Raw genomic sequence first — 11,773 nt, 5'->3', positions numbered from 1 at the left:
TCTCCTGCCAGGGATGCCACCCACATCTGTCTGGGTTGTGCCTGCATCAGCTGTTTCCTCCAGCCTTCCACCTTGTGCTGAGCCTGCTGTTGCTGGGTGTTGCTGCTCAACCTCCTGAAGCTCCCCTAGGCTCCCTGGAGCCGAGGCTCTGTCCCTCACAACACCTCCTCTCGCAGGCTACGTCTCCTTGCAACTCCTCAGGTCTTCTGAGCCTGCCTGTGCCAGAGACCCTGATGGGCCAAGATGATGGAACAAGCCTGGGGGTAAGCCCTGATGAAAGAACTGGGTTTTATCAGCATGTCTGTAGATAAATGGCAAAGTATGGCAGCAATTCAGCAATTCCCTGTGAGGAACTGCCAGGCTCCTGTGGATGACTCTTTGCAGGAAGCACAGAAGCTTGCTGGAGATACACTGAAATCCATGAAACACCATGGACGGCCTGAAAGCCCTGATTGCTGGATCAATTTGTTCAGTAGGCAATGGCTGTTTCTGAGAGCAGAAGCAGAATTTAACTTGCAGTAGTAAAACTAGGCTCATTTTTAGACTTCTTTGTGGACCAGTCTGCCCACTTTTATTCATGAGGTAATGAAAAGAAACCCTCCCACTCGATAGATCCTAATGCTCTTTCTGTATTGGTAGCCTATTTTTCTGCTTAAGGACAGGGAGGGACTGTTGAGTCACACACAGTCTTGTGTGCTCCTCCTCTCATTTAAATATTAATGCTATGAATTATTACTAGAGTAACAGCTGTGCACTACTCATATCACAGCAACGTAACCTTCCTCTCCTCACTGGAACGCAGCTATTCCTGACTCGTGCCTTCTAGTCGACCTTCTTACTACTTCTGGATGACTTCTTAAAAATCACTTTGTTAGTTCTTGTGTGGTGTCATTAGGATAATTGTTCCGTTCTTTCTTCTTAAATATTAATGATACTGAGGAAGTCAAAAGATACCTTCAGTAATGGTAAGTTAAATGTCTGTGTCTATCTGTTTGTTTAGCGAGAAAGAAGTATAAAGGATTAAGATTTCTCACTAACACTTAAAACCATCTCTCTCAGAATTCCCAAAGTAACAATACATTGTGTTTTATACAAATAAAACTAATTGTATGTTAATTAGCTAAAATCTCTAGATCATTGAGAGGAGTACCTAGAAATAGTAATGTATTGTATTCTCTGTAACAAAGCATTATAAGAGAGAGTGCTGATAAACAGACAACTCTGTGTACTTCGCTGCAAATAAATATTTGGCATCAAACAAAGAAGGGGAGGGAAGATAAAAGACAAACCCACCATGAGTTAGCTTGATACGGTTGGAAATAGCAAGGTAAAGCATTCCCAGGCAGATCTGGAAGTGTTATGGGTGTTAAGTTTTGTGGGTAAAGGTCCTCCTCTGCTGAGCACCTTCTGCTTGGTTCTCGTGTTTCTGTGTCTGTGGTTTACAACCCCCCAGGTTTTTTCTCCTGAAAGTGTCACTCCTTAGAGTACTTTCATGCTGCACAAGGGGCAGCTCAGCTTGTTGGCTTCTGGACCAGTGTTGTGGAGAACTTAATGCCAGCAGGAGCGTGTAGAAATCAGGCTTTCTGGATTTGCTCAATTGCTCATATTGAACATTGGATGAATCTATTAACTCAAAGCTCTTGTTACTTAAGAGATGAAAAACAAAATCAGAAATGCCTTCAGAAAGATTTTGAAGTAAAATGTCCAGATTTTGGGTTGAAAATTGTTCATTTCCAATTTCTGTTTTAGTAAATCAGCCTTCTTAGAGTCAAACAAAATGCTTCCCACTCAAAATATTGGTTTATTGCTTTCTTGGGGGGTTTAAAATATAAACCTAAAAAAAATATGAATCCCCATTTATAAATTATGCCCTTCTTTTCCCACTCCTGGAGCACTCAGTAGAACCTATTTTCCCCCCCAGTCAGCCTTATCAGTAACAAGAGACAGGGAGGCAGGAGGCTTCTACTGATCGAGAACTCTTTCTATTCAAAAGCAGCATCTCAGCCCCAAGCCTGGTTAAGGTTTTAGGATGAGAAAGAGTGAAAAGAGAATACTTAAAAACATGTTGCTAAGTCATTGAGCACTCTGATATCATGTTAAAAGTAGTGCTGTTCCTTATTGCATGTTTTTTCCACTCTGCTTTTTTTCCTGAACAAGTAGTTGGTGGAAACAGAGAGCCTGATCCTGACCATTTGCAATTCCCTCTGTAACCAGCAAGTGTAAACTCATAGTTTGAGACATCCTCAGTACCCCCTACGTATATCTATGCATGTTAGATTTTTCTCTCCTCTGTGTTCTGTTCCTCCTAAAGTTTGCAAGAGTTGGAATATATATATGTGTGTATATATATATATATGTATGTATGCCCCTCAACTTCACCATCAGGGATTTTTGACATTCTTGTGCAGGTTCCTGTGTTGCAAAGTATCTGGCAGAGGTGTTGCTTTCATAAAAAGCCTTGATGCACTTGCAGCATATCCCCCAGGTGAAATGTCATCTCACAGTGTCCCTTCAGCTGATTATCTGCAGTGATTGCAAGTGAACCTTGCAGCAATCTCCTAACAATTGTCCTCCTTGTCGGAAGAGAGACCTGCTGTCAGAACTACAAATAATTTACGTAACCCAATTTAAAGCTCTAACACAATGTTCCCTTGTTAAGAGGATTGTTATACTTAACATGTGAGATGAAAATACTTTCTGAAGGTCAGGAATGCACAGGAGATAGATTAGATCTCTCAAAAAGACAAAAAATAGCGTGTGTTTTTTTCCAGAAGTTTTTCCTCTGATAGACATTCAACTTGGCATTCTTGGAGGCTTATATAAGCACAGCTTTATTCCTGCAAATGCTGTGTTTGCACTGCAGAGGTGGAGGAGCCCCAGAGCTTCAGCTCTGCACATGTTAAAGTATAACTGTAGGTAGACTGAGGTCTCAGGGTTGGGGTTTTTTTGCTCACTGGCAACATAAAGAAAAGTTCCTTTTAAAGAGCACAAGGGTGAATTTTTGGGATGCATTTCCTAGATTCTGCCTGCTTCAGCTACCAACACTGAAGAACCTCAGGCAGTTAAAGCATCTTCTGCAGCTGACACAGCCACCCCACAGTGATGGGTGCCCAGCCCCAGGAAGGTCCCACAGGTGGCTGCACTGTGGGAGCTGGTGGGCCCACTGATGTGCTGCAGCATTAACCTGTGTGAGCAGGAACATCTGAGGTCTGCCGCTCATGACCATAGCTTGGTAAAGGTCCTGGGAAATGATCTGCCTGCCTTGAATAATCAAGAGATAGAAAAGACTCTGCTGAGGCTGCAGACTGAGGTTCCAAGAAGCAGGTCTAACTCAGGCAAGTCATCAGGGCACATAGTTATGCACTCCTGGTGTTCAGTGACCTGGTTGCTTATGTTCAGTCAGGAGTTAATGCTGTCTTCACAGAAGTGTCAGAGCTACAAAACCTGACTCTGACACACTGGAAAACAGCTTTGTGAGATCCAGCTTTTCCTAATAGGATCTGGAAGGTGGGGCAGGTTTTGACGTACTTTTCACATAGGATACAGTGGAAATAAACAGAAATTGCATCCTCTGTAACCATCAGAAAGTCAAGCTAATGTTGCTGTTGTCCCAGTGCCCTGCACAATCACATGCAGTTTCTGGGTCTCCAACCAGCCAAGAACTAAGATTACAGAGAAGCTGATGATGGAGATTATCTGAACACTTGTGCCCTCACCTCCTTGACTGTTGCACTCCCCAAACTCCTGGGGTCCTTCCCTGTAACCCTCTTCACCCTGTGCCCACCTCCCCAACACTGTCTCCTCCAAAGTCCTGCACCAGCAGCTGTAGCAAGGGGCACAAAGTCTGTGCCCCGGATGCATGGGAAGAAGCAGAGGCTGGATGGAGTGTGACTGTGTGTTGAAGAGACATAATGGGAAGAAACTTTGTCCTGGAGAGTGGGATACTTTCCTCCAGAAAATGTGCTCTTGCTCTGCATTACTGAGAGCTTTTTCCCAATATGTCTTTGTGAAGTGGAAGAGAAGCTTGAATAAGCCTTGTGCATCCCAGCAGCAAGTGCCCAGTGCCCCTGTGGGGCTTCCCTGTGCCCACCTAACAACCTGTCACCAACCCACAGGGAGGGCCCTGACAGAATCATAGCTTTCTCAGCTGATTTTTTTCCTTCCTTGTGTCTTCTTGTGTAGGAAGACCTTTTTACCACCACCTCCCCTGACAGCTGGCCGCAGGGATGTTAGGAAAAGGCTGCCTGGAAAGGTGAAGAGGCTGTGTTAGCTTTCTGGATACCTTCTGCTGGGAAAGGAGAAGGTGTGAATGTGCCTGTTCCTTTGTACAGGCAGAGGAGTGGTGACTGTATATGTGGGGAGCACTGGCACAGCAAAGCAGAGTATGACGCTTGCAGCCTCTTGGTGGAAGTTCTCTTGTTAGGATTGCCTTGGTCTCAGTGCTTGCCTTGGTTTTGATAGATCACAGCTTTGCTGACAGCTAATTCTTTGGATGGAAACGTTTTTATGCCAGATGTAGTCCCAAATCTGATCTCTGCTGGAATGTTTGGCTCAAATATTTTTGTCATTTTACAAGAACCAGGGTGGAGAAGAGTGTTTTGTCCTACTTAAAAGCAGGCTTTTAAAAAGACTCTTGCCTGTTTCAAATGAGTAGGGCACTCTTGAAATCCAGCATCAAAAGATCTGAATTTCATCTTTGTGGAAAATCTCTTGATGTCTCTGAATGGGAGACCTCAGATTATGGTAGCAGATAAAATTCCCACGCTGTCTGTTGGTCCTGGGTGTGCTCCAACCCAATCACCTTCTGAACAGAAATTTTCCTGTGCCTGCACCTACAGGCTGCTGCAGGCTGTGTTGAGTTTGGGCACTGTAATTGAACATAAGTGGACTGTTCCTCCCACACACTGCTTTTAATGACTCCTGTTGGCTCCAGTTAAGTAGCTGGTGGTAGCTATCTGACTCACGTGCAGAACGAGGATAGGTAAGAATTTTTTAAGGAGTAGGTTAGGGAAAAAAGCTTGTTAAAATGATATTTGAATTGAAAAGAAGAAAAGAAAACAGAAACTGGGAGGAGATTTGAGTAAACTAGATGAGCAGCTGAGAGGGAGTGGAGGGTGTGCAAACTCAGGGTGTACAAGTACACCTTGTACAAATACAGGGGCTTCTGGTGCTAGGGGAAATCAGAAGTGACTGGACAAAGCCTAGAGTAACTTGCAAAACCAGAGAATTCAGAGCTTCAAGAATCTGTACTTGGTGCAGAGGTTACTGAAAAGCAGCTTGATAAATGGAACAGTGGAATAAAGTGCTCAACCCTACCAAAATTCAGTTCTAGATGTCAACTTCTGTGTCTGCCATTAAGGGCCACTGTGACCTTGATCCTTGTGACTTATTTCAGGAAAGTGGAAATTAAAATACCCTGACATTCTTGGAGATTGTAGTAAATCATTTAATGGCAGCCTTTTAAACCCTGCTGGTTCTGTCCTCAGACTGGGGCAATATGTGGTGAAGAGGACATAAGTCAGTCTGCTGCTTTCATTTATTCCCGGTGTGCAATTACCGGTAACGGGGTGAGCGCTGTCTTGAGCAGGGAGTGAAGCAGTGCAGTTGTGAGGAGGAAAAGGAGCTCATGCAGTGGAGATGTATCAAAGCAGATAAAGCTTTTTCTGATTACTGGGACTGTCACATCACATGGAGTTCCCTCCACAGGTCAGAGAACTCTACTAGCTGACATTAGGACCTATATTCCCATGTTCTCCTGCTATCTGAAACATTGGAGCAATCAGGGAGATAATCTTCCTGTTTCTTTGTGTGAAAAGGTTCACAAGTTTCCATTACTACCCTGCTATTTCACTTGATTACAGTAGGTTCTTGATTGACGTTTTTCCTACTTGCCAGCAGACAAGCTTTGCCACTGATTTACCTTCACCTAGCAGTGATTACATTTGCATTGTTTACTAACAAGCATCATTGGACCTAGGATGATAAACACGGGGTGCAAGGTTGTACTTTGATCACAAGTTGTACATGTAGTCTTTGAATCGCTTTTACTACAAGGAAATGAACTGCCTCAGCTATTTAAATGGGGACGTTATTACAAACCATAATAATCTCACTTTACTCTGCACTTCTAGGAAGTATTTAGCTAGTCTGTGCAGCTGTGGAAATACCAGCCTGAGTAGTCTGTCACAAAAACAACCCAAACAGCTGACATCTCAAAGCCTTTGCTGGGCTGAAGGGAAAAACCACCACATTCATTTTAATGATATTGCACTGTCATGTGAAGTCTCTGTGAAGTCTCTGACAGACAGGCTTGAGAATGTTAAGCCCTCCTTTTGTTCGACTCTGAATGCAAGGGCTGAGACTTGTTCTCATCCTTAGTTTCTGGGGTATACATTTTCCAAGGCAGTCTGTAGCTACAGAAGCTGTCTGTCCTGGAAAAGTTAACAGCAAGGGAAAACTGAGAGGTTTGTGAGCTTCTCTCTAAACCCTCTGGGCCACACCACCATTTTAAGACACGGACTAGCAGGAAGAGCTGGCTCACTGCTGTCTGCTGGCAGAAGCCTGATTCTTCATTGCTTTGGTGACCAAGTAAGATCTCCCGCTGCATGGATTGACCTTGTCACAAAGTCTCCCACTACTGAGCATGACTTAATGGATCTGTGCACCTAACTTCTGTGATAATGGATGCAATGGAATAGAAGAGCCAATGGCATCCTGGCCTGCATCAGGAACAATGTGGCCAGTAGGACAAGGGAGGTTATTCTTCCCCTGTACTCAGCACTGCTCAGGCCACACCTTGAGTACTGTGTCCAGTTCTGGGCTCCTCAATTCAAGAGGGATGTTGAGGAGCTGGAACATGTCCAGAGAAGGGCAATGAAGCTGGTGAGGGGCCTGGAGCACAAATCCTATGAGGAGAGGCTGAGGGAGCTGGGCCTGTTTAGCCTGGAGAAGAGGAGGCTCAGGGGTGATCTTATTACTGTCTACAACTACCTGAAGGGGCATTGTAGCCAGGTGGGGGGCGGCCTCTTCTCCCAGGTAACCAGCAATAGAACAAGGGGACACAGTCTCAAGCTGTGCCAGGGTAGGTATAGGCTGGATATTGGGAAGAAGTTCTTGACAGAGAGAGTGATTTCCCATTGGAATGGGCTGCCCAGGGAGGTGGTGGAGGCACCGTCCCTGGGGGTCTTCAAGAAAAGACTGGATGAGGCACTTAGTGCCATGGTCTAGTTGATTGGATAGGGCTGGGTGCTAGGTTGGACTGGATGATCTTGGAGGTCTCTTCCAACCTGCTTGATTCTATGATTCTATGATTCTAATCAAGGAGGTTTCAGCTGGTTTGTGGTGCTGTGAGCCACTCAGAACATTAGGTTAAGGAGAGGAACAGTGTGGCAGCTCTTGCTGTCATCCAAGGCAACACTGGAGTACATCACAGAGAACACATGAAAACTATGATCATGTTGGACTCTGTTGAATTGCAACAATCATGCAATTAGAGCTTGTCCAAAGGTTGGAACTCTTCTCATCTCTGAATCATCTTGATTGCTTTTGTTTTGGGAGTGTCCAGGTTAAACAATAAGAAGAAATTTCAGACAGCAGCTAGCAACTTTTTGTTTACTAAAACAGGTTTATCAGGCATTGATTTTATTTTAAGTGAGACTTAAATGGTTCTCCAGTGTGTCATAAAACATAAAGAATGAGAGAGGAATACCTTCCCCCTGTCACAAAATACAGCTTTAGCCTCTTAAGTTTTCATTTAACAGCTTTTGTCTGAATGCAACTGAAAGCTGTTTAGAGATGTGCTGGAGATAAGAGAATGCTGATGCACTGAAAAGCAGAAGGTTTCTTTACCTCTCTATCTTTCTTAATTCCATCTCACTTGAAAAATAAATCTTGCTATTCAGATCTTGAAAGAACTTCTAGACACACAGTGAAATGTTGAGAAATACAGAGAACTTTCCGGGTTTAGGACTGCTTCTCAGTGCTTCCTCAGCACCTAGAGAGGTGTTTCTGAGAAGTCTGCATGTGCCCTTTACAAGAGAAGTTGTCTCTGTGGAGAATGGTATCCAGTGTTGCAGTAAATATGCCAGGAAGCAAAAAAGATATACAAGATCCCTTTCCAAGTGCAGAAAAGAACGAAGTCTGAGTTTACAATTTTCAGTGGTTTTATGCTTCTGGTCATTAAGCATAGTTGGATCTCATGCATAGGAGTTCTCATTTAGCTCTGCACAGGCTAACAGTCCTGCCCTCCTTCCCTCGTGCCATTCTCTCTTGCACACATGCAGTGCATGAACAGCACTGACAAGTAAATTTGCTTTTAGATCCTGCAGTGCATACACTGACAGATGTCATCCATTTCTGTTTGCAGAAAGAGTTTCTCCTTAACTGAGAAAGTTTGAGATTGGCCCAGTTTCAGCACTGTTGTACCTCTAACAGAGGTAACAAATCTTGTGTTTCCAAAATAACAAATATTCAGTCACATTTAATGTCTTTAATGAAAAAAAAATCAAGTTCTTCTTTAGAGGTACAGAAATTCAGATCATGGGTAAAATCAGTAACTCAGCACAACAGCTCAAACAATATGTAATGTATTATTTACTCCTTTCATAGTTAAGAGTGCTTCCAGACGCTTCTATCTGTCATGGGAACTGCTTATGAATGATGGGTAGAAAAACTGAAAGTAGGCTGCCTCTGAAGTATGGTTGCAATTCTCTGCTAAAGGAAAAAGCTCAGCAGAAGTCTCAGGCTGGCCTCCTCTGTGCTGGAGCCATGGGAGAAAGCGCAGTGCATGGTTATTCCATTGTCTTTGTGTGGGTGAGTGGTGAGCTTACATGTTCATGCACTTCCAGTGCCCAGTGCAGAAAGCAGACCAGTCCACAGCTGCCTTAAGGCCAATTCTTCCAGCCCTGGAAGAGGCATAACTGCAGTGTGGGAATGTAGAGGACTTTAATGTGTCACTCTCAGGTCTGAATGACTCAAAAAGCACATCTGTGGGGGAGGTACACTATCTGCTTCTCACTAGTACTTGTAGTCCTCCATGTATAGCAAGCTGCTCAGCTATCAGAGCTGTAGAAATGTGGTAAGGACTAGGATGAAAGGTGCTTGCTGCTGTTGGGAAGAGGAGCTAACTTGGTAACGAGGAAGAAGGCTGGAGTCACTTCACTGAAGTTAAATCTGTGGAGAGTATTGCCATGGATTTAATACTGAAAGTTTGCCCCATTTCAACTAAAGTATTTCATTGGCATTAAACTGCAGTGATTTATCTTCATGAAAGCTGACAGAAACAAAAGGAGACAGTGAGTTGATGCTCCATTCTGTACTGCTATTGCAAAGAAGAGCAACAGATAATTCTTGGGATTAAATTAATAGACACAGATTAACCTCTAAGCAGCTATTACTGGAACCCACTTAAAGCAGTTTGAGTTGGAAAAGCCTTTGCTGAAGCTGATGGGAAATGCCAGGGTAAGAAGATGATCTTAGTGTTTGGCACCAGTCAAAGTCCAGAGAATGTCCAATGCATGCATTGGCATTTATAGCATGTTACGAGTGAAAAGCCTCTCCTTAAGAGTAAAAGACAAAGAGAGTTTAGACAATCCTGATCAGTCTTTCCTCTTCCAAGGCTTTTTGTTTGTTTATTTGTAGTTTTTTTTTTCCTGCTTCATTGTAATGTAGTTGCAAGCAAACAGACTTCTTGCTTGAGCTGCAATAAGACTGAGATCTTGTTTCATAAGTCTGATATTCTCTGTAGTAAATGGTAATTCTGTGCATTTATTTTTTTTCCCTACGTCGTAGTCAGTGGTGCAAGTCCCTCTTTCCTGAGCATTTCAGACAGCTGCTCTCTCTGGAGTACCCTGAGATCTTGCATCATTTCCTGTCATCTGTCCAAAGCTATTTATAGAATGTCTGCTGATTCTGGCACACAGGCAAAACCCAGCTTTCATGAGAGAACAAACAGTTTGGAGATCTATTCCCTCCCAGAATGTGTCTCAAAACCTGAAGCATCCTAGAAAGCGAAGATATGGAGTTGGGGAATATGGGACATTGAATAGTTCGTGTTACTTGTAGTGGGAATCTTCAGAAATAGATGGTGCAAGACGCACTGAGGAAAATGTTACAAAGTATCAATGGGGAGGAAGTGGTTCCAAAATGCATTTCTTAACAACATAAAAACTTTGAGGTTTGATGTCTGAAGACAGCACAAAAGTCACTCAAGGTAGCTTTTGTGATGCTGAATATTTGCTATATTATTTCATGGTAGATGCCTATAAAAAGTTTCTACTTCTCAGTGTTTCCTAGATTTTGCATCTCTTCAGCCTTGGGAGACTGACCAGGGCAGGAGTCTGGGAGGCACAGCAGGAGGCATTAAGTGAAGCAGCATGCTGCCCAGTCAATCTGCCATTCATGATAACAGCTATTTTGGGAATTCTGAAAAAGCCTGTTGCCCACAGACAAAATGCACCCTGAGCAACAGCATTCACATCAGCATCCCACTGGCCTTGACCCTGCTGGCACTGTGCTTCTTGCCTTTTTACCTTTAGACATGCAATATGCTGCTTGCTTGTGAAACTGCTGCGCCCATGAGCTCTGGGCATGGTAGACAACTGTGCGCAGGGCAGAGTGAATGGAGGATGGCCTTTGCCCGAGCAGTCACAAAGACAGGATTTGTTAATGTGTCTTTCAATCCAGCTTGTTCTATCCTGTTTTCACAAACCACCATAAGAAGCATCAGAGTGACCCAGGTGGCCTAGTTGGGGTTGGAGTTCATGTACTACTCATGAAGGTCGCTTCAGGATACAAATCTAAGCAGCAGTAGAGGTCTATAAGCTATTGGTATTGTTTTTCTAACCTCCAAGTTTCTCATGGCAGCACAGGATCAGGCTGACAAAGGTTCACTTCTGGGTATGCCATTCATATGTATTTTATTATAAAATAATACTTGAAAGTGTTTGAAATGCCTCAACTCACTGCAGTGAGTTCTTTCTCCCCATGTATACCTGTAGATAACGTTCATTGCTATTTGATATGTAGAAGCTGTGTAGCCTTAGGCTGCTAAAACAGACTATTAGCTGATGCCCATGTATTTGTACTGAGCTTTGCCCCCTGTAAATGTATTTCAAGAGGATCCTGGTGTGGTAGAAGTATTAGCAAATGTTAGTCTGTTTTTTTTCATTGTAAAATACAATCTCTGCAGCTGTATTTACAATTGTACATCAGAGACTTTATCTCTATATTGCAGTGGTAATTAAAATGCTGCTTATAGAAAGGTTTGCTGTTCTGTGGGAATGAACAAGAACAGTTCAACATTGCAATATCTGCAATTAAATCCAATAACTCTAAAAAAAAGCATAATTGTTCTACATAAATCCATCATCAAGCCTTTGTAACTTCTGCCCAGGAGCTGACGTATTTTGTAGTAGGGTTCCAAAACCAAATGCATTTTTTTTGCTGAGAGCACCTCACCCTGCTCCCAGGACATCTCTCCACATCAGAGTACTCAAGGTATTACAGATACTTAAATAGTATCTGTACAGTAATATGCTGCCTTACAACTCTAGCAGCACTACAGCCAATACAATAACTACCACAGAGACAACTTAGACAACTGCTCTGGTGCCACTTCAGTGGGCAGATGTTCTCCTAATTGCTTCACTTGAGGTTTGGAGGTGAGGATGAGAGTAATTCTTTCCTGCAGGTCTGAACAGGAAAAAAATGTCATGCACAGAATTCTCTTCTACCTGAACTGGTAGGGAATAAAACCCAACTCAAACCAAATTGG

The sequence above is a fragment of the Pogoniulus pusillus genome, chromosome 17 (assembly GCF_015220805.1).
Source record: "Pogoniulus pusillus isolate bPogPus1 chromosome 17, bPogPus1.pri, whole genome shotgun sequence".
Classification (NCBI taxonomy): domain Eukaryota; kingdom Metazoa; phylum Chordata; class Aves; order Piciformes; family Lybiidae; genus Pogoniulus; species Pogoniulus pusillus.
This window is presented reverse-complemented; position numbering follows the sequence as displayed.